A 26834-nucleotide genomic window follows, 5' to 3' on the forward strand; every position below is an offset into this window, starting at 1 on the left:
CATACTTTCATCGCTTTTTATGGTCAGTCATGAGGCTATTAATCTTAGGCTATTAAAAATAAAATGGGACCCGTGAGAGTTCCCTGGGGCACCCCACAAATGATAGGAAGGGGATTTGAATAAATAGTCTTATTATTCAGCTCTCGAAAACAAATTGTTTAAAAGGTGGCAGCAATTTTAACTGTAAGAATACTTGATTGAAACTCTGTGAGCAGTTCATTTAAAAGAAATTTACGGTCAATTTCGTCAAATGGTTTCAGGAGATCAATTAATAAAAGATTCCACCAAGTACCGGAGTTTCCCAGGTTTTTAAGAATGGTGCCAAAAAGACTAAGAGGATAGTATGGAGTAGATATCTCCTTCAGGTTTCTAAAATTGTTGCAAGTCAACAAGTTCAAGAATCTCTGTCTTTAACCAATTATCTATGAAACCCTTATACATTTTTGAAAAAAACTGGGGTTAAGGTGATTGTTCAAACTCCAGTAAAATCTTTCATGCCTCCCTTCATTTTGATTGGAGTAATATAGCCCAGCTTCCAACACGACGGGTAACATCTGGAATTACTAATATCATTAAAAAATACTAACAAGGGGAGTTGATAGTTTATCAGGGAATGCTTTTATTAGATCAATAGGGATATCAATGGGACAAATATAAGTTTGTTTCATTTTTCGTATTTTTTCTATTATTTGCTTCGGCGAAATTTCTGGGATTTTATCTTTGGGAGTTTTAGGGATTAGCTGAATTTCCGACAGAGGGGGGAACGTCTGCACAATACTAGATAGATGTTTATTAAGCTCATTTGCTGTCTGTTCAGGCGGTTCATCCAGAAGAAAATCAAGGTTCTTGCACGACCGAGCCCCTATTTCTTTCTCTTTCTTAAACCATTTCTGAGGTTTGCTCTGTTTTAAGTAATTTAATTTATTCATGTGACAGATGTCTGGGATTTTTGGCGTTCATGTGACTTCTATAAAAACACCAAATGGTACTCAGAGGTTCTATGAAATAATCAGCATTGTCCAATACCTCCTGACCTTGCCATTTTCGAACGTTTTTGTAGAGCGGTTCTTGTCAACCTTGAAAGATGTTATAACATATCATAGAAACTCGCTCAAAAGTGTGACCCTTACCTCAATTATGCAGGCCAAGTTTGACATGAAAACAAAAAGACATGTGTCCCATGATTTAGAGGTCGATGTGGAGATAGAAAAAGAAAAAAAAAGATGAAAGTTTGTTTCGTATTTGAGGACAAAAAAATCTTTCATATGATTTTTTTTAATATGTGAGGTGAAAAAAATAATATGAGTGTGAAAGTGTGAATAAGGTGCGGACTTTTTTTTGAATTGTAAAGATATATTACCGTGAAGGAGGAGGAGCTGTAGGACATACAGTGTAAAAGCTTGTCTTGTGAAAAGAAAAAGATTCCTATGTGACAGAATACTGTCAGATTTGTCGGTTGGAGTCGGAAATTTTTCGGATTTTAGACCAGTGTTGTGTCGGAAAAAATGTCAGATTTTTTTGGGTCGGGTGTCAGAATTTTAAGACTTTTTAAACTGACCGATCTGAGATCTGGTAGGAACAAAGTGGAAGCCCTGTAAACACCAGTTTGCAAAACGGTTGCCACACTTAGTAAAATTTTACTAAATTTTGTAAAATTTTACTAAATTTAGTAAAAACGGACCCAAGTTGGTAAATTTAGTAAATCGAGGTCAAATTTAGTAAATTTTTGAAATTTTTTGAAATTTAGAGAGTTTTTTAAGTAAATTTACCAAAGAATATGAAAAAAATATGTTAAATTATTTTTGAGCCAAGTTTGATTCTGTTGAACAAAATTTGAAAACTTTTCTCTGTCTGAATTGCTATTTTTTATTCTACGGCTTCAGTCTCAGTCCCTCCACCTCTTCATCACCATCAGTATATCACGCGAAACGCAAACGGACAACTGTTGTCCCGACTCGGTCAAGTCTGCGAGAAGCGATTTGAACAATCAGAACAGTAGTTTAACGACCGGTGAAAATTCGCAGCGGGTTGTTGTTTCTCATTCTCCGACTGTCATGACCGATGGAGCGAAAACAGTCTAGTAACAGGCTTATGAAGGAGTCACAAAAAAGAAACCCTTCGATGTGGATATTGCTTGTATACTGCGCAAGTCCACTTTTACCCTCAACCAATCAGAAGTAGCTCTACACTTTTTGAAAAGAAATATTTCACTTCCCGTATTTCCAACAAAACGATATTTTCAGCCTATGCGGCAACATCTATAGTTAGAAAAAGAATCAACTTACAAGCCACAGTAGTAGCCTTATTTAAAGGAAAACAGAAGAAAAAAGGGAAAGACAGAGAAAAGAGAAAAAAAGGAAAAAAAAAATTTACAGTCCTCTTGATTATCCTCCTATAGTAAAAATCGACGTTCGATGGTGCGTCAAAAAACTGTTTTGGAGCATTTAGTAAAAACAGATACGATTTAGTAAATTTTTCTCTCATATTTAGTAAATTCTTCCAGGCAAGTGTGGGAACTGGCAACACTAGTTTGCAAAGCAGCTTTCTCTGCATCCGAGTTGAATTATTTCTTCTTGGTTGGAAAAGTCTGATTAAAACTTGCATTTTGAAATTATGTGCCCTCCATGCAGAACTAAGGGGGCAAAAGTAATATTTGACTGTCCTCAAACTGAGTTTTTGGGCAAGGGGCCCTCAATTCGGGGATAAATGAGCTATCCCCTAATTTTCAACAACCGTCTATGAATCTTGACTCTATCTAAAAGCAAGCATGGATTAAAAATAAAAGATATTTGGTTGAATATCTATGGTTGCTAAGACACATGCTGAAGATGTTTTGTGCTATTAAAGACATGATAATATTTAGGAGCATTAACTTTGTTAACAAAACTTTTGGATCACAATTCAAACATTCCAATCTTATTCCACGATTGCAGATGGCAATAAAAGACATTAGTGTACTTTTCTTATCTATTTATGAAGAAATAGACCATCGTGTTATTAGTCTATTTCTTCATTCCAACTGGATCATTTTATGTCGTAATTTAGCACTTTTAGTATGGGTCACTTGGGAGTAAAACTAATATGTGCATTAACTCTTTCAATCGCTTTTGGAAGAACTCTAGCTGCCACTAATTCAATTGAAGACCAAGCAATTGTCAGAGCTAGGGTTGAGGTGAGCCTAGGCCTACAGATAAACATTTGTGTAATAGATCAAGATAAGTTTTCCCTGAATATAATTCAGAATTATAGTGGCTGACCATCCACCTGAAATATCTCTAGATCAGTTGCTGCTTATGCAACATTTTGAAGTAGGCCTAGGGTAAGTGAATAGTCTACAGAAATCAGATAGGATAAGGCCAACTGTTTGTCTAAGATTTCTTTCTCTACAATAGAAGGAAATTGAAGACAAGATAAGAATTTTTTCTCAACTTGTTTCCTTCACCAGTGGACCTTTTCTAGGTTTGTATCCTGGTAAATTTTTAGGTGGCACAATAATTTAGCTAGGATGAAAGTGAAAATGTGATTTGATGCGTTTTTTATGCTCTTTCATAATTTGATAATCAATTTTGGAGCTAATTGCATCTTGAGCCCTTAAAGGGGCCCTGAAGGTATTTTATATGAATTATGAAAGAGCATAAAAAACACCAAATGATGTTTTTACTTTCATCCTAGCTAAATTATATGGCCTACTGCAAATTTACCATGAACTTTACCCCCCTGCCCCCCTAATGTCCAAATATATACCCTGAATTGTTGACAGCAAAGTTTCAAATAGCAAAATTTAGCACTATTTTTGTTGACAGCATTTGAAAAATTGAAACAGTAAAAATTAGAAAACAGTTTATATTTGAGTTGCCTAATAAATGAGGTTTGAATTGTTATAAATAAGTATTTTTGATATATATGTTACTCTTGAATCAAAACAATTTCTCTTTTTTTTCCATCTGCCATGTTTCTTCTGTCAGCTATGATGTTTTTTGACATATAGGTGAAACAGCAATTTTTAAGTGGCCTAGCAGAATAAGAAGAAACATGACAGAATTGCTTTGAATTTTTTTTTTATTCAACTTAATCTTGATAAATTAATCTTTATGAATCATATAATTTTTACAAAATGGATTTATAATGAGATAGTAAGTTTGAAACAAATATTATAGCCCATTTTTATATCCAAAAATATAGACTGAAATTATTATTTTTAAGGGTCTTAAAATCAAATTAGTGAGGAAAAGATCATTATATGCAGAAAGAGCATAAAAAATGACATATAGTGGTATGTTCACTTTATTTGTAGGTCAATAATATGAACTGTTCAATATTTACTGCTCTGGTTACAGAACTAGGAAAATATGTAGGATAAGATGTACCTTTTAAAGAGAAAGCAGATTTTTTGGTTGGAGTTGGAAATTTTTTGGATTTTAGACCAGTGTGGTGTTGGAAACAATGTCAGATTTTCTATGGTCAAGTGTTGAAAAGAAGAAAATCCACATGGCATGTACTTTTTAAAGAGAAAGCATAGGAGAAGAGAACAAGTAACAAACAATTTACCTTTAATAAGTGCTATTTTCTTTTATAAATGTCTTCATATCATGTCATACAATATTCAGAAGACTATATTTTTGCAGCTCCTGTGATTTCTTGATGTTGTTTAAAAAGTCTCACCACATGACTAATAGTTTTTTCTGCCTGAAGTATAAAAGCAATATGAGGTATTTGAGTCATGCACAGACAAATTTCGTGAAACTTTGCGCACAGATAAAATTTCTTATAATATTTTTGCTTTGAAGGAAGCAGTTTTAAAAACCAGTAGAACTGTTAAAGCAAAGCAGTACCTATTAGCAGCAAGGAAGGTTTCTGTTCCTGCTTTTGGCTTTCAACCACCATGCATTGATTCTGACAATTCTGACATAGTTGTGATTGCAACAGCTTTGTTCCAGCAGCTTCAGATTGAAAACCTGTTTGTTATCCATGGGCATGGAACAAAGACAAAAATACTGCCCATTCAAAATATTACTTATTGTCTAGGACCTGACAGGTCTTGTAGCCTTCTCTTTTTGCATGCCTTATCTGGATGCAATAAAATGTCTTCTTTTGCTTTTCATGGGAAGCATGGTGATTGGAAGACCTGGAAAGCTGTTGAATCCATTCTTCCAACTTTTGTTACTCTGAGTACATCAGTAGCCCTGCTCCTAGATTTTCACATTACAGACATCCAGCAATTCATCATCATTCTTTACAAAAAATCAATCAACTTGGGTGAAGTGAACAGTCTGCAGAAGGAGCTTTTCACACGAAAAACAGCTGGAATGGAAAGACTGCCCCCAACAGCAGCTGCTCTTGAGCAGCATACCAAACGCACTTACTTCTAGGCCCAGATATGGTTCTCATTGTGTTGTCCAGAACTTTCCCCACTGGTTTCAGGTTTATATTGCTGAGTGAATCATGATGGAAGCTGGGAGCCTTTCTGAACTAATCTTCCTGAGGCAGTGACAGTTTGCAAAGAACTGCTCAAATGTAGCTGTAAAACAAAGTGCAAAAACAGGTGCAAATGTGCAAAACCTTCCCTTAAATGGACAGATCTCTGTTCATGCAAAGGTTGTGGTAATCAGTACAATCAGTAGTGCACTTTCTGTAGCTTTAATTGTCAGAAGCCAATTTCAACCTGTATTCTGTCCATCAGAACTTTATTTTCTGTTTTAGCAATCTTTATGATGAAATAAGTCAAAATTGGCTATTTTATTCCTATAATCCATGTGATTGTTTGATTACTTTGAAATACCTGAAATAGTTTAGTATTCTATGTTTTATCATCATAATAGTATGCTTCTTACATCCAAAGTTCCCTAAGTCAAGCTGTTTGAGTTGAATAAATATTTTTTTTTTACTGAAAGCTTATTGAGGAGATATGAAAGGTAATTATCAATATATGATCTCCTTTAGAATGTTATAGGGAGGGTATGAGTTCTTGTTAAAGTATGGCATTGAAACCATGGTTATGAAACCAGTAAATCCTGTGCCAAGAATCCGATTGCAAAAATAGCCACATTTTTGGAATTGAGAGACTCAAATTAGTCAGAAAAGAGATTTAAATTCAGTCATCACTTAATTTCAAGATTCTTGTTTTTTCTTTGTGCAGAAAAACACAAAGTAGAATGGAATCATGGAGACAAATTTGAATTTTCAAGTTAATCAATTCTTCACATTTCCTGTAACATGTTCACCATTTTCTATGTGATTGCAATGAAATATACAAAGTCAGAAAGTGGAAATTACTCAGAAGCACATAGAGGATAGTGATGAAATGATGGTGACTCACTAACCAAGAGTCAGACAAAAAAGTAAGCATGTCTTTAAGATCAGGAGAGACAAATTAGTCAGAAACAACCCTCTGATTGGAAAAATTTCCCACTCTGAAAGTCAGCTATTTTTTCCCTGGAGCGCGATAATTGCGTCAGAAAATGTGGTTCTGCCCCCAGTAAGATTCTCCATATTTTTCTGCATATGTCTTCCAAATTTCATGCTTCTACCATAAAATACACAAACCTGACGCTCAACTAGATCTCAGTGGCTTTTCCCAGTATAAAGTGTTCCTTGCCCTTTTGCACCATATAGTTATGTTGTTTCTTGAACTGTCTGTAGAGCATTATATCTCCTTGTAGTCTTGCTGGCCATCTCTGCTTATTTAGTTCTAGTGTCTAATTGCTCATCCACATCCACTCTTTTTTTTTGCTGCTTTGAGCCTGCAACTTCTGTGGCTGCTTTTAGAATGTTGTCCTTGAAAGTGCTCCACACTAACTTGCTTTCTGAACACTAAGAGAGCCCCAAAGTGGTTGGAGGCTTCAACCATTCACAAATTGAAGGATTGTGCTGCAGTTTATAGTTGTCTCTCTTCTTGGAGGAAGAGGAGTTTCTCTTGATGGCCCTCAGTCAAAGTTCGATCCTTGCAGAAACAAGACAGTGGTTAGGATTGCTGAGATTGGTGCCCCTGTATGAGCAGCAATACTGGACAGACAAGAGCCAGTGTTATCAAACAATGATGAAGTCAAGCATCCTTTTTGTTGTGCCATTGTTGCTGTACCATGTATACTTTAAAATGTCTTTTTTCATGGACCATGTGTTTGTAACTGATAGGGCATGGGTGATGCAGCAATTTAGTAGCCATTCATCATTATAATTCAGAAAGAGTTAAAGAGAGGTGGGCAGAACATTTTTAGAATGTGCTAAACCAAGATAGAGTTGCAGAAAAAGATAATGAGGAAAATGAAAGTGTGTGATACCTTGGATGTGAAGAAATCTAATGGGGGGGGTTTTCGTTTATTAATTTTTGTAGCTTTTTATACCATAGTTTGCGGGGGAGCTTCGTGTTGCGGGGAATTAAATCAGCAGTTCAAACGGGGAGCATCTGTTAGTGGCCATACTGAGTCGAAATCAGATTGAAAGGATTCAGGTTCCCTTGAGAGCGGTTGGAGCCACAAGGACTAATTATCTTGAGAAATACTAACATAAAGAGACAAAAATTAAGAAGTAATGTATTTATTTTTACTCATATTAGTGGTACAAAGCTGTTTCAGGAATATCAAAATTGTCTATATAACACTTCACGGTCATAGGCACTAGGACAATGTTATACACTGAGGCAAATACAATGAAACATAGGTTCCACAAAGTTCCGTTAATAATGTCAAGAATTATCGATAGTTAAATTGCTTACATTTGATTGTTCTCAAACTCTACTCACTGTAAACTTGTTCTAAACTTTTTTTGACTGGCTAAAGACTGGTTCTAGACTTGTGAAAAATTGCTAAGTACTAACTATCTATCCTCTCCGATTTCGCCAGAGGTTATGTTCAGGCGTTGCTAAAAAGTATATTACATTGGTCCTATTGGTTCAGACAGTATGTCCTATACATCTATTGGACAGGGATACACCAATTGGCCACTTCAATTTTGATACGATTTATAACTCTAAGACTTCACTTTGGAATTTTTCTCAACAAAACAAAGTTTTACTTTGTAATTTTATTGCTAATGATATGTCACTTAGTTTCCAGATGGCTTATAATTTATCACTGTGAAACTTGTTAAGGGACAATATAAGTTAGTTGCATTGGAATACATAATCCTAAACTTAGTTTTCAGAACAATGCAATTAGATTACACGAAAATACTTAGTATCTCTAGTGACTATTTTTTGTATGATAAATTCTACCTTTACTTGATAGTTTGGGAATTCAAGCTCTTAAGATTTAAATTACATTGTTGGTTGCCTGTCATGTAACATTTGGTCACACTGATATTTATTGCATATTTTGGCGACATAGAGGCGGATATATTTATTGCTATTACACTTACAGTGGGAAAGATTTTTTACGAAGTTTGTCCAATTAAGATACATTTGTTTTGCTACTTTTTAAATTGGACGCTTAAGTCTAACTCGGTCCGGTGGTTACTGGAATTTTTAGGTTCATATTTAGGATGATTTTATTTTACTTGAGTAACTTTAATTGGAACATTTGGAGGTTTTGTATTTTGATCTCGTTACATATAAACCTTCACATGGTTAACTATGTCATCATCTTTGTGTTACTACTTCTATTTCTATTTTTTGGATTTTGATTTCCCTTAATCATTGTTAAAAAAAAAAAATTTAAACTTGGCACTTATTATTTGAATTAACTCAGATCTAGTAAGATGTATATTTTTTTTTCATTTTCCCGATTGCATTATGTGACTACTTATATGAAAACATTACTTAAAAGTCAATCACCTATTCACTCTAGTTGGCGAAAGGGCCAAAGAGTTTCTATTTACTAACGCATTTGGTTATATGATTACGTATATAATTATTACTTTCCTCCACCTAATACTAAAATTACCTTCACCTGATATGCTAACAATTCTACATGGTTTTAATTAATTAATTTCTGCCTTTGCAATTATTCTACTATTTGACATGGTGCACGTTCACTACTTCTAATACTAGATTATACCTCCACCTGACGCTATATTGGTACGATAAGTAACTGACTTCAAGAGCATCTTACTACATCTAAATTTTAGCACACTGATATGTATGAATTAAATTAATTTGCAAGAAAAAAAAAGTTTGACACATTAATATTTTTTAACTTAATATCTGATTGCAACACTGGGATAAGGTAGCTTGCACTTGTCTTTATCTGTTTTATGATAATTTTCTCAATATTCATTAAAGTTACAAGTTAGATACATAAGACTTCACACTTACTTCATCATTCTACGTGTCTATAATACTCGTATACATTGTCATTTTATTTTGCGCTTCCATTCAATTAATTACTGGGCTGGCTAATTGTTTTTGGTTTGTCTTTGTGGTGTTTCACTTTTTGGCACTTGTTGCTTGGGATAAGCATTTAAAATGTTCATATGTATGACCTCTTGCACAAAATCGTCCGTGCGTGGTTTGTCACATCATATACGAGGGGTTGGTGTTATAGAGTCGTTGTAATGTTTATCATGTAAATATACCTTGGGGAAATTACAGGAGACGGGTATTATGATTGCTGGGCCGGGTATCTCTTCTTGGGCACTTTTATCCTCAGGAAATCTAATACTCGTACAGTCTATGTTTCCCGTAAATTGTTCATGTTCAGTCCTTCTTTTATTTGGACAAAGGGCCGTGTTACGACATGTAAAGGTAATTATGGTTGGATCAAGATTTGATCGTAGTGTCTGTGTTTGATGCATTCTCTTTGATTCCTGGTTAAATGATACACAATCATTGAGGACTTAATTATGTGGATTATGATTATAATAACTTGTTTGGGTCTCTTCTCTGACACTTTATTTTGGGAAAATTTTCACGTACAGTTTATATTTCCCGTAAAGTTGTTCATGTTTGGTTCTTCTTTTCATGGAGGATGGTTTTTTTTCCGACATCTAATAGTGATTGGTTAGGGTCAAAACCTAAACTTGGGATCTTGTCTCATCATATTGTCTCTGATTTGGGGTTTAAGATACGTAGTCTTTGAAGGATTAACTCCAGGGTTATTCTTGGTCCTTAGAATTTAATTTTTGGGACCTTGCTGTCTTAGGATAGTTATTTGACGGATTTTTATGCAGTTTTATGACAAGCTTGGGTCGGGGTGGTTCTCTAGATAATCATTGGTTCAGATATATATATATATATATATATATATATATATATATATATATATATATATATATATATATATATATATATATATATATATATATATATATATATATATATATATATATATATATATATATATATGGGGTCTTAGGTTTGACTAAATTGCTTGAGGTAATATTACCTGGTACTAGGTTTTGGCGACTTGGATCATCATCAGGGTATTGTCTTCAGGGATTTCTTTGGTGAGTATTTATCGATGGTTGACGAATGATGGGAGTAGATGCTACTAGGTTGTATCTGTGTTGCGTGCTGGTATACCATGAATGAATTTGCACTGATTACTCCGCTTCCTAGAATATAAATATCTAGGCAAAATCATATGCTCTTTACAATTACGTAACAAGAGATGGTCCCAACTGTTTCCTTTGGAACAGAAAATAGCCATAAATCATTTCTAAGATGAATAAATATCTCTGGTTTCGTACTTCCTACTAGAGCTTTGCATGAATTGGGAATTTCTTCTTGTTGAGTTTCTTTTAAAAATACATCTAACATACATGATCCAGATTTTACGTTATAAATGGGCAGGGTTAGTTGGCATACTAGGTTTTTGAATGCTACGCATTCCTTAAGGTGCTGTGGGTTGGCTAAGGCATATTTCCTCCTATCTTGATTGACCAGCAAGTATTCCGCTTCGGGGGTGATAGTCATGAACGAATTAGTTCTACCTATATTGGCAGGGAATGTATAAATTTTATATAAATCATATATAGATTGCTGATTTATTAATGGGATTGTTACTATTGCAAATGGCTGTTCGTTTATCTCCTTGATGTGAACCTTTAGTTTAGTGTAATAGTGGAATAGATTTGCTACTTCTGCTCGAATCGGAAATTACACGGTCCACCTCGTTCTTCAAATAATTCATTATATTGACTGTCTTTGAGATTTTCTTTGAAAATGCCTCAATTTTGTCTCTTTGATAATTGGCTATGCTGGCTTGTATTTTTTGGACATGTAAGGTCACGTTCATGGCGTTATTTAATTTTCTTACATTTTCTATTGGGATATCCAGGTCTTCTTTAGTTGATAGCCCAAATAAGCGTGAAGCCAATTCTCCTACAAGTGGTATCAGACTAGCAGCTCTGTGGTATTTGCTTTTCCAAAAGAATGCTTTGAAAATTCTCGTGGTACTGCGTTTTAACTTTTGTATTTCTGTAATGAACAATTCGAATAATGCTTGTAATCTACTGCCTATACGATATTAAAAAGGATTGGTGAATTGATACTTTTAGGGAGTTTTTCTCATTTAGTTTAGGTAATGATTCGATGTAGTCTTTGTTTGGCTCGTCGGCCATGGCCAGTCTGGCACATGTATATTTACCGTCTATTGTCCAGCACTTTTTGGGTATGTATATTTCTATCTTTTTACTTTCGGATATTTTCGTCTTCCTATCCGAATTGTATCCTTGAACTAATATAGTTTGTGTCTCAGTATGCAATACTGCGAGTTTTGCTCTTAAGTTTATATACATCTTGCCGAAGGAGTGAGTATTTGTAAATGTTGGACCTGTAGACCATGTCCACTTTGTAAATGTCGTTGGTTTCAGATGCGTCAGTGTGAATAATTTCTGTTGCGCCACTTTATTGAGTTTGATTAACTCTGGACTTGCATTGGTTGTGGTTTCCGATAGTGAGGGCTGTATTTCCTCGGTTCTTGTCTCGGATTTGGGTGTGGTTGTCGTGGTATCTTTCCTTGTTCGTGGCTTGTCGATATTTTCCCTTTTTCCTTTTGGTGATATTTTCTTAGTAACGTTGCTCGCTGTATGATCTTGCCATAGTTGCCTGAGGTATGTCCATATGCTTGGTAATTCATTCAACATGGCGTAATTTCTATCGTAGAGTTTATTTTTCCTGGAAGTAGTCAAGGGGAAACTTGTGGTGGATTTTATCGTCGTATGTTCGCTCATGGAACCATCCACATTATTTAATGCTCTTCTTCTTCGGCTTTCTCTGTTGTTAATTCCTAGAGCCTTATCAATTTCTGCCTTTTTCTTGTCGAAATCTTCTATTATGAATTTTGATTTTAGTTTAGCAATAATGGGGGGTAGATCTCCTTTATTTTCCTTGTGGTACATGTCTTTTGTTGACTGTAGGCTCTTGTCTGATTTTAAGAACTAGAATATAGAGTCCTTTAATGCATTGGTATTCTTGTCTAGTCTAATTACTTGTTGGACCAAGGTTTCGAACGGTTTGAGATCCAGTTTCATAAATATTTTCCAGGCATTATGACTTGCAAGTAACAAATTCTCGTGCTTGAAGATTATTCCATGCTTTACAATATCTTGGGCTACTGTTTGGGCAACGAAGATTGTCATGAAATTTGTTAGCCACATCTTTTTTTATCGTTGTTTCTGGAATAAATTTGTCATTAATTCCATGTAACGGGAACGGGAACTATGTAACGGGATCAAAATTCAAAACCTCAAAATTTTCCAATTAAAGTTACTCAAGTAAAATAAAATCACCCTAAATATGAACCTAAAAAAAATTCAAGTAACCCACAGATCAAGTAAGGCTTAAGCGTCCAATTTAAAAAGTAGCAAAACAAATGTATTTTAATCGGACAAACTTCGTAAAAAATCTTTCCCACAGTAAGCGTAATAGCAATAAATAAATCCGCCTCTATGTCGCCAAAATATGCAATAAATATCAGTGGGACCAAATGTTACATGACAGGCTACCAACAACGTAATTTAAATCTTAAGAGCTTGAATTCTCAAACTATTAAGTAAAGGTAGAATTTATCATACAAAAAATAGTCACTAGAGATACAAAGTATTTTCGTGTAATCTAATTGCATTGTTTTTTGGGGTATCTTTGTTTTACGCACTGCGAATCCATAATATTTTTCTTCCGAATCATTTTCTATTAAGTTAAGATTGGCGCTTGGTTGCGTCAAGTCTTCCGCTTGTGGGGTTGGCTGTAAGGGGACAGCATTGAGATTTATTATCTCGTTCCATAATTCTACTATGTTCTTTATTTCTGTTTGGCTATACTCCTGAAATTTTCCCTATTTTTGTTTTTATTGACTCGATCCATTTGCTGCTTGAGTTTCTCCTACAGGACGAGAAATGGGGTACAAAAGACTTTATTCTATTCACTGTTGCTTCCCCTTTCTCCACGCGTCAGAGAATAGGATCGGATGGATATACGAGTCTGTGATTCGCTATATCTAATAACACTTTATTAGACTTTAAAAAATTAGCACCGATTATAGCTTCATATGGGAAATTTTTGCATATTATGAAGTTTGTAGGAAAGCCTTTATTATCCTTTGTCACGTCTAGGCGTATCGAGCCTATTGCTTCCAGCCTATGCCCTGTGACGCTAGTTAAACTGGGAATGTTAAAATTTTCCGTCGTTTAATATATACTGGTAATCTATTAAATACATTCGGGTTTGTTATGTTAACCGATGCACCGGAATCTATTAACGCTTTGAAATAAATATTTGCAACACCAAAATCATTTAATATAGGTAATATATCATTACTCTCCCTTAAAGAAGGTACAACTACTGGAAGGGACCTATAAAAAATACTGGCCTCCAGGGTCCCGGTTAATTTTCTTGGGGGCCTGATTCGTTTCCCTGTGCGTTTATTTGATAGGTTGGTGTTTGACATTGGGGTTCGGTTGGAACTTCCCTAGTGTGCTGATTGACAATTGATTGTGTTTGTTGGTACGCATTGTTGCTTGGAATGGAGTTTCTTGTGTCGTCAACTCATGACATTGTTTCATTCCGCATCGAATGCGAACACCTTCCAGTCGGGAAAAAATATCCTCTGTTATGGTTTATGTTTCCGTTAAGTGTAGTAGGATGCGCTGTTCGCGAATTGAATTGGTATATATTTTGTTGCGTATTTAGGTTTGGGAACCGATAATTTTTTTGTCGGTTGGGAGGAGGACTTGCGTATTTCCAATCCTTGTTGGTAGGGGTTTCGGAACAATAGGAGACGTGGGGGGTTACTTCTATAACTTCCTGACCCATTTGCATTTAAGTTTATTCCCCTGAACAAACGGTTATTAAAACTGGGGGTTACTGGTTTATAGTTGTTTCTAGTACGGCATTCCCTGGCAACCTGCCCTTGTTTTTGTATGATAAATTCTACCTTTACTTGATAGTTTGGGAATTCAAGCTCTTAAGATTTAAATTACATTGTTGGTCGCCTGTCATGTAACATTTGGTCACACTGATACTTATTGCATATTTTGGCGACATAGAGGCGGATATATTTATTGCTATTACACTTACTGTGGGAAAGATTTTTTACGAAGTTTGTCCGATTAAAATACATTTGTTTTTCTACTTTTTAAATTGGACGCTTAAGCCTTACTTGATCTGTGGGTTACTTGAATTTTTTTTAGGTTCATATTTAGGGTGATTTTATTTTACTTGAGTAACTTTAATTGGAAAATTTTGAGGTTTTGAATTTTGATCCCGTTACAGAAAGAGTTGTTTTGTGAGGAAGAATTAGCAACTGTACTAGAAGGATTAAAAAATAATAAGATAGTGTGGTAAATGATGTTCTTAAATATGGTGGCTCTGAGATTGGAAAGAAGTTACTGAAGATTATGAATATGATATTTGAAAAAGGGGAAGTACCAAACGATTTTAGGAAAATTAAATCACTGTATGAGAAAGGTGATAAAAAGGGTGAGTGTGGTAATTATCAAGGCATTAGTCTTGTCTCTGTAGGTAGCAAATTACTTAGTAATATGATACTTTTTAGACTGAAAGATAATGTAGACAAAGTTTTAAGAGATGAACAATGCTGTTTTAGAAAAGGTAGAGGATGTTTTGACCAAGTACATGGTAGGATCTTTCCACAAAGGAATTTTTCATAGGGAATGGAATTTTCCATGGGGGGGGGGTGGATTTCCCAGCATTATTTAAAAAACGATAAGAAATTAAATTAAAAAAATGTTTTTTTTTCAGCTGAAAATAAGGACCAACATTAAAACTTAAAACGAAGAGAAATTATTACGTATATGAGTGGGTTGCCTCTTCATCAGTACCTCGCTCTTTACGTTAAAGTTTTTTTTAGTACTTTCAAAAGAGCTGGAACAAAATTCGAAGTTTAACGTAAAGACCAAGGTATTGACAAGGGGGTGACCCCCCTCATATTTGTAATAATTTCTGTTTGTTTTAAGTTTTAATAATGCTCCTTAGTTCCAGTAAAAAAACTTGTTTTTTTTATTTAATCTGCAATTTGAGGCAAACTTTGGATTCCATGATGATCGGGAAATCCATAAAATCTGGAGATAGATACGGAAAACCTAGGTTTCAGGATCAACTCCATGGACTCCAGGAGTCCAGGATCAACTCCAACTCCATGGTTCCAGGACCTCTTAGGTTAATAAATGAGAAGTGTCTGAGTTGTCAAATACCTTTGGTCCTCAGTTTTATAGATTATGAGCAATCATTCAATTCTGTTGATAGAATAGCTTTAGCAAAGGTCTTATCCTTGTATGGTATACCAGACAAATGCATTAAAGGGATTAGTGCTATGTACAAAAATAACACTGCTGCTGTTAAGGTAGGAAATGAGGTAGGTAGAAAGGGCGACTTGTCTCAATAGTAACTGAAACTCTAAAAAACGCAATTTTGATACCAATAGATACATCAAAAGAATCGGATTTTTATGGAGATTTCAAATATATAAGTTTCATCAAGTGTAGTTATACCCTTCAAAAGTTAAAAACCTGAGAAAATTTGCCTTATTTTCGAAAAAAATGGGGGGAGGGGAACCCCCTGAGTCATGGAATCTGAATGAAAATCACACCATCAGATCCAGCATATCTGAGAACCTCACTGTAGAGTTTTCAAGCTCCTATCTGCAAAAATGTGGTATTTGGTATTTTTTGCAAGCAGAAAGATTACAGATGCGTGTCTATTTTTTTCCCATTTGTGATTGTATCGACCCAATGGTCCTAGAATATCGCGAGAGGGCTCATTCTAACGGAAATTAAAAGTTCTGGTGCCTGTTTTAATCAAAAAAAAAAAAAAAAATAGAATCACTTTTTACAAAAAAACTTCATTTTTGATGTCTTTTCATACAGCAGTCTTTTCAAAGATATTTGGTTTTGAAGCAATTACATAAGGAATCAAGATAGTTAAATCAGGAATTTAGCAGGGTTGTGTTCTATCCCCCTTAAATGGATCATTTTGATGGACTTTGTCTTAAGGAGCTCAGGAAGAGCAATGAGAGACCACAGAATCAAATGGAGAGGGAAAACTCTCCTGGACTTCGAATATGCTGATGATTTAAGCATCCTAGATGAAAGCTTGAGCAAAATGAATGAACTTTTAGAGGTCTTGCAAGTTCAGGGTGCTATAATAGGTTTGAAAATTAATCTTAAGAAGACTAAGTCACTAAGGTTAGGAATAAGTGAAGATGACAAGGTGACATTAGGTAACAAAAAGATTGATCAGGTCAGAAGCTTCACTCACCTTGGTAGCGTTATTAGTAAAGACTGTGGGAGCAGTGAAGATGTTAAAAGTAGAATAGCCAAAGGTCAGGGTGCTTTTTCACAGTTAAAAAAAGTTTGGAAGAATAGGAAGATAAGTCTGCAAACCAAGATTAGAATATTAGAAGCTACAGTGATGACGTTTGTCAAATATGGCTCTGGAACATAGGGGCTCCAAAAAGCAGATGAAGATTTGCAAGATTTTTTCTAGAGAAACTGCCTATGGATTGTTCTGGGTACCTGTCTGACTGACCATATTTCTAATAGTAGGCTGTACAAAAAATGTGATTCAATCCCGCTTTCTAGGGCTATAATGAAACAAAGGTTGAGATGGCTAGGGTACATTGTGCAGATGAAGGATGACAGATTGCCAAAGATTGTCCTTTTTGGCCAACCGTCTAGAGCTCAACGGAAAGCAGGTTGTCCTTTTCTGGGATGGGAGGACGTCACAAAGAAAGATTTAAAGGAAATTGGAAGTTCATGGGAGGGTTTAAAGAGGGAGGCTTTGAGTAAATTGGGAGGGAGGAGGAATGCGCATAGCTGTTTTGGCCTCAGGCGGTTTGGTAATGCAGTGAGTTGTTGTTAGTAGTAGTAGTACTATTATCATTAAGTGTAAATACTGGTGTTAAAATCTCTTAGAGCTAAGAGGTGGTCAGGTGGCAGCACAGTTGAAAGCTCAGAGGACAGTAACATGTAAAAGTTGTTCTTTTCCTATCCACCTGTGCTTGCTGTTGATTCTTGCTCTCAATAGACAAGATGAGATTGGTGAGAATGACAGTAGAGCTTTCCAAGCAAAGCTGCTGAGAACAACACTGACTCTCCCTCTTCTTTAGATTCTGCCAGACCAGAGCAGTGTCTGTCCTTCTCCAGTGTCTTCTTTGCTGCTTCCTTTTAGGTGCTTTTCTGTTATTCCTGAGATTGTCACTTTGTATCCTTTTAATTCTTATGCTAAGACCAGCTTCCAGCCGGGCTGGCCCAGTGTCAGTTCATTCCAGGTGGCAACATTCATGCCACCTTAGTCAGCAATGTTCAAAAGGGTGCGTCCATGGACAGGCCTAGGTCCAGTTTGGATAGTGGGTGAGGCACTCAAGGCTGCAGTTTCAGTTCCTTTGTAGCAATTAATTTTGGGAGGAGGGCTGCTAACCCAACCATTCCTAGGTGCATTTACCTCTCGGGTGGCTAGCCAGATATCCAGAGGCAAGTGAAGTCAGCTCTGCATGTACCACAAATATGCATGGGAGCATAACTTTGAATAAGGCTATGGAGGTGAAATTTACAGAGGATATTGAGGGAAAATTTGTGTTAAATCAAAATACTATGTTCAAGAAGGCTGTTAAAAAGGTATATCACCCAATATCTTATGACTGGATTTGACTATTAAGTTGAAACTCACTGGGCATATTTTGTGGGATATTGAACTAACCCAAATGCATCATTTGCATGCTACTACTCATACTACTGCTGCTAAAACAAGAACTACTACTACTAAAGCTAAGGGCATGAAGGTGAAACTTTAAGGAACTGTTTAGATGGATATTGAACTAAACCAAAACCCACTCTCTGCATGCAGGTGGTCAAAATGGCATATCAGCAATATCCCAGGAATTGTGTCGGGTATTAAGTTGGAACTTTCAGGGCATTAAGGGGGATTTTGAACTAACCCAAAGGCACTATGTACATAATACTACTACACATACTATTAGTAGTATAACTGAATCTAGGGTTATAACAGGCAAACCTCAGGGAATATTGAGGAGGATGTTGAACTAATCAAAACACACTATGCTGATGCAGGCTATTAAAAGAGCATAATAGCTATATCCCAGGAACAGCTTAAAGTTATAAGTTGAAACTTTTAGTGCAGGTTGAGGAGGATGTTAAATCAACCAAAATGTACTTTGTGCATACTACTAATACTTCTACTTTTACTACTAAAGCTAAGAGTATTAAGGAGAAATTTTTGAGAAATCTTGAGGAGGATGTTGATTTAAATTGAATTTTGCAATGTGTATGTAGGCTGTCAAAAGGTTGTATAAAAAGTGTGACAGAAACAGCTTAGAGCACTAAGGTAGGTTGAAACTTACAGGGCATGAAAAGGCATATATTGAACTTAAAGAAATGCATTATGTGCACACTACTACCAATGTGTAGAAGCAGTACTGCTTGTGGTAGGAGTACAACTGCTGCTGCTGCTATTAGTACTGCTATTACTAAGGCTAATGATTTTGGTTTAGAGTTCCCCAGGCCAGTTAGGGGTTTTGTTGGGCGAAATCAAAATACCCTATGTTCATCCAGGTTATCAAAAGGGTGTATCAGAAGTGTCTTAGAAACAGATTAAAGTATTAAGTTGAAACAATCAGCACATAAGAAGGGGCTGTTGAGCTAGACCAAAAATGCACAAACTGCCTTTTTGGCACAAAATACTAATACTGCTACTACTATTAATACTACTGCTGCTGTCACTAATACTGCTCCAAATTTAAGGTCGAAATCAATCTTGTTATAAGAGATGAAAAAATCATCCAAAAAAAGCTAATGGAGTAATTTGTTGTGATGCTCCATCTTCTTTGTATAGTGTATTTAGGAACCATAGTTTATTTTCTGAAAGTAAAGACTATAAAAAATGAAAGTAAATAATAGAATGCAAAGTGATTCAATATCTAGTTCAGAATCAGCAACTGTCATTGCTGAATGTCTCTCAAGTAGTAATAATGTTTCATCCCTTCCATTTGAGTTGACGTGTAGTGACAACAGTGTCTCAGAACCAAGCAGAGCAGATGAGGATGAAAAAGAGTATATACAAAACGTAAGGAATTTTTACTCAACGCCTCGCTCTTTACGCTAAAGTTTTTATTGTTTTAAAAAATAAAGTTGTAGGACATAGTCAAAATTCAGCGTAAAGAGCGGGGTGTTGAGGAGGGGACAGCACCTTTCATTTACGGAACAATTTCTGTTCGTTTTAAGTTTTAATGTTGCTCCTTACTTTCAGTTAAAAAAACTCGTTTTTTTTTATTTAATCTCTCTTTATGACGTCCTACCACCCCAGACGAGGATTACCTGCTTTCCGTTTAGCCCTAGACAGTTGGCTGAAAAGAACAATCTTCAGCAATCTGTCATCCTTCATCCGCACAACATGCCCTAGCCACCTCAACCTTTCTTTCATCATAGCCCTAGAGAGCGATATTGAACCACATTTTTCGTATAGCCTATTGTTTGAAATACGGTCAGTCAGCCGGGTACCCAGAACAATCGTTAAGCGATTTCTCTGTTAAACATCTAACAAATCTTCATCCGCTTTTCAAAGCACCCATCCTTCCGAGCCATATTTGACCACTGTCATCACTGTAGCTTCTAATATTCTAATCTTGGTTTGCTGATTTATCTTCGTATTCTTCCAAGCTTTTTTTAACTGTGAAGACACCTGAGCCTCGGCTATTGTACTTCTGACATCTTCACTGCTCCCACCGTCTTTACTAATAATACTACCAAGGTAAGTGAAGCTGCCCACCTGATCAATTTTTTCATTACCCAACTTCACCTTTTTATCTTCACTTATTCCTAGCCTTAGTGACTTAGTCTTCTTAACATTAATTTTCAAACCTGTTCTAGCACACTGAACTCGCAAAACCTCTAAAACTTCATTCATTTTGCTCACACTATCATCTAGGATGCTTAAATCATCAGCATAATCTAAGTCAAGGAGACTTTTTCCTCCCCATTTGATTCCGTGGTCTCCCATTGCCTTTGCTGTGCTCCTTAAGACAAAATCCTTAAAAATAATCCATATAAAGGGGGATAGAACACAACCCTACTTAACTCCTGATTTAATCAGCTCAATAAAAAAAGAGATCTTGGAACAAATACAAAGCAACTTAGAGCCCAGACCAGTACAAGAAGTTCAAAAGAGCAAGAGATAAGTTGAGAAATTTAACCAGCAAACTTTATCAGAACCATGAAGCCGCACTAGCTAAAGAATGCAAGCAGAACCCAAAGAAATTTTGGCAATATGTGTCATGTGAAAGTCCTTCCTGGTCTGCGATCAATATCTGAACTAACTGCTTCAGGAGCTGAACAAACAGATGCCAAAGCAATTGTAGATGAACTGAACCGCCAGTTTCTGTCTGTTTTTAGTAGCACATTAGATACAAATCTACCAAGTGTTGAACCTACATAAATCCACCATCCAATGGAGCCCATTGAGATTGATAGTTCAAATATCCTCAAACGACTTAAATGGCTAGATGTCAACAAATCAGTTGGGCCAGATAGGTTACATCCATGTCTTCTAAAAGAAGTTGCTGATGACATTGCCAAGCCATTCTCCCAATTATTCAAATTCTCCATGTGTACCAAGGAAGTGCCAACAGATTGGAAAACAGCATTTGTCACCCCTTTGTTCAAAAAGGGAAAGAAAGCCAGTGCAGAAAACTAACGTCCCATTGCTGTTGCTAAAATCCTGGAAAGTGTGGTAAATGTTTCTGTCATGAAGCATCTCAATGGGATACTATCGCCCAGCCAACATGGTTTTCAACCAGCAAAGTCGCTAGAAGCAAATATGCTGGAGAATTATAATGTTATAACAAACCTGATTGATCAGGGCTTACCTGTGGATGTCTTGTTGCTTGACCTTACAAAGCATTTGGCAAAGTTCCACATCCACACTTGAACAAAAAACTTATCTCTCTCAAATAAAACAGTCTCAGCACCCAATAATGAAGTTTTCAAAAAGTCATTGGATGTTGAATGGAATGGTGTTCCCTGGAAGTACCAGTGGGATGCATTTAATGTTTTAATTATTCACATCCTCAAGTATGGAGCAATTAACAGACCACAATGGATCTTAATTTGCTCTGAAGTGCAAATTAAGGTAATTCTCACACTATATTTTCTGCCACTATAACTACTAGCATACTACTACTACTACTAACAACTCATCGCAGCGCCAAGCCGCCTGAGGCCAACACATCTACGCACGCTCCTCCTCCACCCCAATCTATTCAAAGCCTCCCTTTTTACACCCGCCCATGAAGTTCCCATTTCATTTAAATCTTTCTTTATGCCGTCCTCCCACCCCAGACGAGGACGGCCTGCTTTCGGTTTAGCCCTAGACGGTTGGCCGAAAAGAACAATTTTCGGCAATCTGTCATCCTTCATCCGCACAACTTGCCCTAGCCATCTCAACCTTTCTTTCATTATAGACCTAGAAAGAGGTATTGAACCACATTTTTCGTATAGCCTATTGTTTGAAATACGGTCAGTCAGCCGGGTACCCAGAACAATCCTTAAGCAATTTCTCTGGAAAACATCTAGCAAATATTCATCCGCTTTTCGGAGCGTCCATGCTTCAGAGCCATATTTGACCACTGTCATCACTGTAGCTTCTAATATTCTAATCTTGGTTTGCAGACTCATCTTCCTATTCTTCCTGACTTTTTTTAACTGTGAATAAACACCCTGAGCCTTGGCTATTCTATTTTTAACATCTTCACTGCTCCCATCATCTTTACTAATAATACTACCAAGGTAAGTGAAGCTGCCCACCTGATCAATCTTTTCATTACCCAACGTCACCTTTCATCTTCACTTATTCCTAGCCTTAGTGACTTAGTCTTCCTAACATTAATTTTGAAACCAATACTAGCACCCTGAACTCGCAAAACCTCTAAAACTTCATTCATTTTGCTCACACTTTCATCTAGGATGCTTAAATCATCAGCATAATCCAAGTCCAGGAGACATTTTCCTCCCCATTTGATTCCGTGGTCTCCCATTGCCTTTCCTGTGCTCCTTAAAACAAAGTCCATCAAAATAATCCATATAAAGGGGGATAGAACACAACCCTGCTTAACTCCTGATTTAATACAAAACCAGCTGCTAACTTCCAGGGAATAGTGAGGGTGGTGTTGAACTGAATCAAAACACACTATGTACATGTGGGTTATCAAAGGGATGTATTAGCAATTCCTGCAACACCTTCAGGTATTAGGCAAAAACTACCAGGTCTACCAATGTTACTACTAATTCGACTACTCTTCTACTACTATTACTGCTACTATTAAACCAAATAAAAAATACTTTAATTGCATGCAGGTTGTCAAGATATCCAGGTGGGATATATTAGGGCTAAAATAGAGTGTGAAGCAGAAATTTACGGGGAAGTTCTTGTTGCTTCAAAACTAAATCAGAAGGCACTGTGCCTGCTTGTTGCAAATAAAATATCTCAACAATATATCAAGAACAACTGAGGGTATTAACTTAAAACTTTCAAGGCTACTACTATTACTACTTCTGTTCTCACTATTGGACTAAATCAAAAGAATGTAAGTGCAACCAGGTTGTCGAAATAGCATAGAAACAACGTTTTGGAACAGAATAGAGACAATTTTTATTTTTCAGGGAAAGTTGTGGAGGATCTTTATCCAGATTCTCAAAGGGTTGTATATTGTTAAAAACTGTTGAAAAATTTTGTTCAGTGTATGAATAGTAAGTCAAAATCTGAATTCTTATAGAGGTAAACCGAAATATTTAAAATATTCTTTTCTTTACAAATGAAAACGACTATGTATATTAAAAATGATCAGAAAGTAATTTAAAAAAAATCCTCAAAAGAAGTTTTTTAATGAAAATTAAAGAGCTACATTAAACTAAAGAGGAGCAGAAATAAAGTCAAATAATTTTTCAAGCATAAAACTACTATAAATCACAATCAACAAATAAATGAAACCCAAACGATCAGAAATTAAATAAATAGCTGAGTGAAATTCAAAACGAGCAGAAACAGAGGAGTGGGGCTGACCCCCCCCCCCTCCGTGCCTTCTAGAGACCAGAATATAATTTGCGCTTTTCTGAAAACAAAATACATTTAAATATTTTCTCTTTTTTTATTTGATACATCCAAAATTATTAAGACTTTCAGGATTGAATATCAGGAAATATATTAATCTGTCAATCCCAATTCTTTTTTTTTCAGTATTATGAGAAATAAAAACACATTGCTCCAAATAAGGATTACTTTCAATAGAGTGCAAATTATATTTGTGTCTTCAGAAGTTATGGGGGGTTGTCAACCTCACTCCTCTTAGCTTCTGCTTGTTTTTAGTTTGAATCAGTTGTTTATTTAATTTATGTTTCTTTTGAGTTTCTGTTATTTATTGTGATTTATGGTAATTCTATGCTCGCAAAATTATTTGACTTCGTTTCTGCTCATCTTTGGTTTAACGTAGCTCTTTACTTTTGTTTGAAAGATTTCTTTCATGGAAAAAGTTTTTTAAAATTAGTTCCTAAAATAGCTAAGAGTAGAAAGGCCTCATGAACTCCGAACACTCACCCCTGCTGCCACCTACAACTTTTTTTAACACCAAATATGGGCATAGAGTCCCTAGGGGAGATGGATTTCTGAGAAATTGATTGCGTAATCAAAGTGTGTCAATGACCTCTTTTTACAAGGTCGATATGTTTGTTGTTTCTAGGTGTAATAACTCCGGGGCAAAGGTTGCACATGAGCATTGAATTCTAACGGGAACAATGTTATTGATCTAGGACTCGTGGGGGAAGTGAATTTCCGAGAACTTGATTGTGTAATCGATCGTGAATGTCAAGGTGTCCAGAAATAGAAAACAGCATTTGTTGTTGTTTTGGACATGTACATGCTTGAGGCGAATGTTATGAGTTTCCAGAAATAGGAAACAGTTAGATCCCGTGTTTCCTTCTCAGCCAATCAGCGAGTCGGTTACATATCCCTTCTCAGCCAATCAGAGGGCTGGTTACATATTAGCGGCGGAGGGAATATGTGCAAACGATTTTTGCCTTAGTTTTATTAGTCTGTGAATAGAATTCAAATGAGCGAGAACAGTTTTGACTTTACTCATTTGGATATGTATTTGTGTTGATGATGAGGAGTGGAATGTTTACCTTATTAGAAGTTGATAGTCGAGTTGATGGTAATAATACAAGAGCACCAAACATTGCGGTGGAAATCACAAGAGGATCCCAGCATTGTCTGGAATGGGATTAAGTATATGCAAGATATGTGATATCCTTGAGCAAATTTAAAATGGAGGATCAATTATATTTTGCTGCAAAAGTTGATATAGCACACGTGAATAGACTTCAATGTGCTTTAAGTGCATTGGTGAAACATATCGAAGACAATAAACTGTATCGCTAATTGTACATGCTTAGTATTGATGTTGTTTTTGTAATTATTCGATAAAATTGTTTCGAAATCGAAAATGTTCCCTTTCTTTTCGGCTTAGGGCTAACGAATCAGGGTCAGTCTAGAGTCAGCAGTCAGAGTGAAAGGATTGAAAAATGAATGAATTTGAGAAAGAGAGAATTAGTTCGAATCTAGTGTTTATGGAAACCCGTTTGATTTTGGATGATGAATTTCCGAGTTATCTCATCAACGCGGAGTGTTCTCTCGTCAGGGAACACTTGAAAGTATATTGAGGAGTGATTCTCCCCCATTGGACTATTGTATGAAACTTTTAAGATGTGACTCAAATGTTTATAGTCAATTTATTGATAGATTAATTGGAACAAGGCAGAATAATATCGTGGATATTCTTTTGAAAACATTGCCAATGGATTCAATGTAGATGGCTCCCACACCATTCGAAAGAGGTATAGTTACAGAGTTACTCCTCCCCTCATTCCTCGCACTGAATTTATCTATCGGCAGGAACAATCAGTTTCGTTTTAGCTGTGAGTGAGTCAAGTGACATTGGAAAACCGAAAAAATGTTCTATACATGTCCATTGTGCATGTACACTCTTGGCAGTTGGACTCAATGTAAGAATTGTATAATTATTGATGACAATAGTGAAAAGTGCAAATTATTTAATCCATGTAAATTGCACAGAGACTATGCAAAACAAACTAAAGGATGTAATTCATATCTTCAGGAGGTGTGTGACTCTTACGATAGAGGACACATATGCTCTAATTGTCACTATGATAAATGTGATCACTGGGAGAATACTTACCCCGCTATGATTGTAAAGAATCCTAAACGTGATTTTAGTTTCTTTCTAAGAAATTGGTATAGTCATTGATTTAAATTATTCTGGGAAGAAGAATCTGGTCTACGATTCAACTGTTTGGGTAACAAGACAATTTGGTTTCTACGTCATCGTTGTGACGACACTGCCTACTATAACTTTAAACCAAGTAATATTTATTTGGCAGTTACCGAATGTGATTCACCATTTGAAAACACTGTATGTGATATTGCTTCAAACAGACAGATTAAAACTCGTAAATTTCATAATATGAATGCAAATAGTATCATTGACTATACAAAGAGATATAACAAGAGTGAAGTTACATTGTACTGTAAAAAATGTGAACCTGACTTTGCAGTCAATCAAGATCAATATATAGTGACTCCAAATGATTTATCAGCATTAGTGGTTCATGACGGTTGCCTAAACACTAAAAAATAAGAAATCTAAAGTGAAGATTTAAAGACATTGTTGTATATATATATATATATATGCATTTTATTAATAAACAAATTCACAAACATTTTTAAGCACTTTACTCTTAGGGCACTGAAATCAATATTATACAGGTCCGAGAGGATATTTTCCACTAGAAAGTCGTTCAGACGTGGATTGTCACCATAAATGTGGAGAAACTGCTTGTAAGTATAGCCGCGACATCGGAACACAAAATATAGTAGTGCATGAAAGCCACAGCTTTTAGTCGTCAGATCCTGCACCCTCTTCCGATTTTGAATAATAGTTTTCCCACTGCTCTCAATATAGTTGCTGATGTGGGGTGTGTAAAATGTATAGGGTAGGCCAAGAGGATCAAAAAATTCAATCGTTTTCTTTGTTTGAAAGATGCACAGCCAATGACCCGTCAGCACAGTCGACGGACTGCTATTAACAATGATTAGGGTATTTTTAGCACTTTGAAATTTCCCTAGATAGTCCGAAAGTAGACAATAGGACTTATGCTGGGGCATGTAGGTATCTATATTAAATACATTGATTATTTGACTGGTGTTCATGGCGCCAAGTCTAGTAGAACACTGCCTTCGGGAGTGATTTCCCAATAGGTTTCATATTGATTTAGTGAGATTAGTGCAATACTCTCAGCCAAGGGGTCGTTAAATGTACACTCTAAACGCACACTCCCCGTACGTACTATACTCATATAATATA

The sequence above is a fragment of the Artemia sp. Qi Xiang Cuo genome, chromosome 3, assembly GCF_049724085.1.
Source record: "Artemia sp. Qi Xiang Cuo chromosome 3, ASM4972408v1, whole genome shotgun sequence".
Lineage (NCBI taxonomy): Eukaryota > Metazoa > Arthropoda > Branchiopoda > Anostraca > Artemiidae > Artemia > Artemia sp. Qi Xiang Cuo.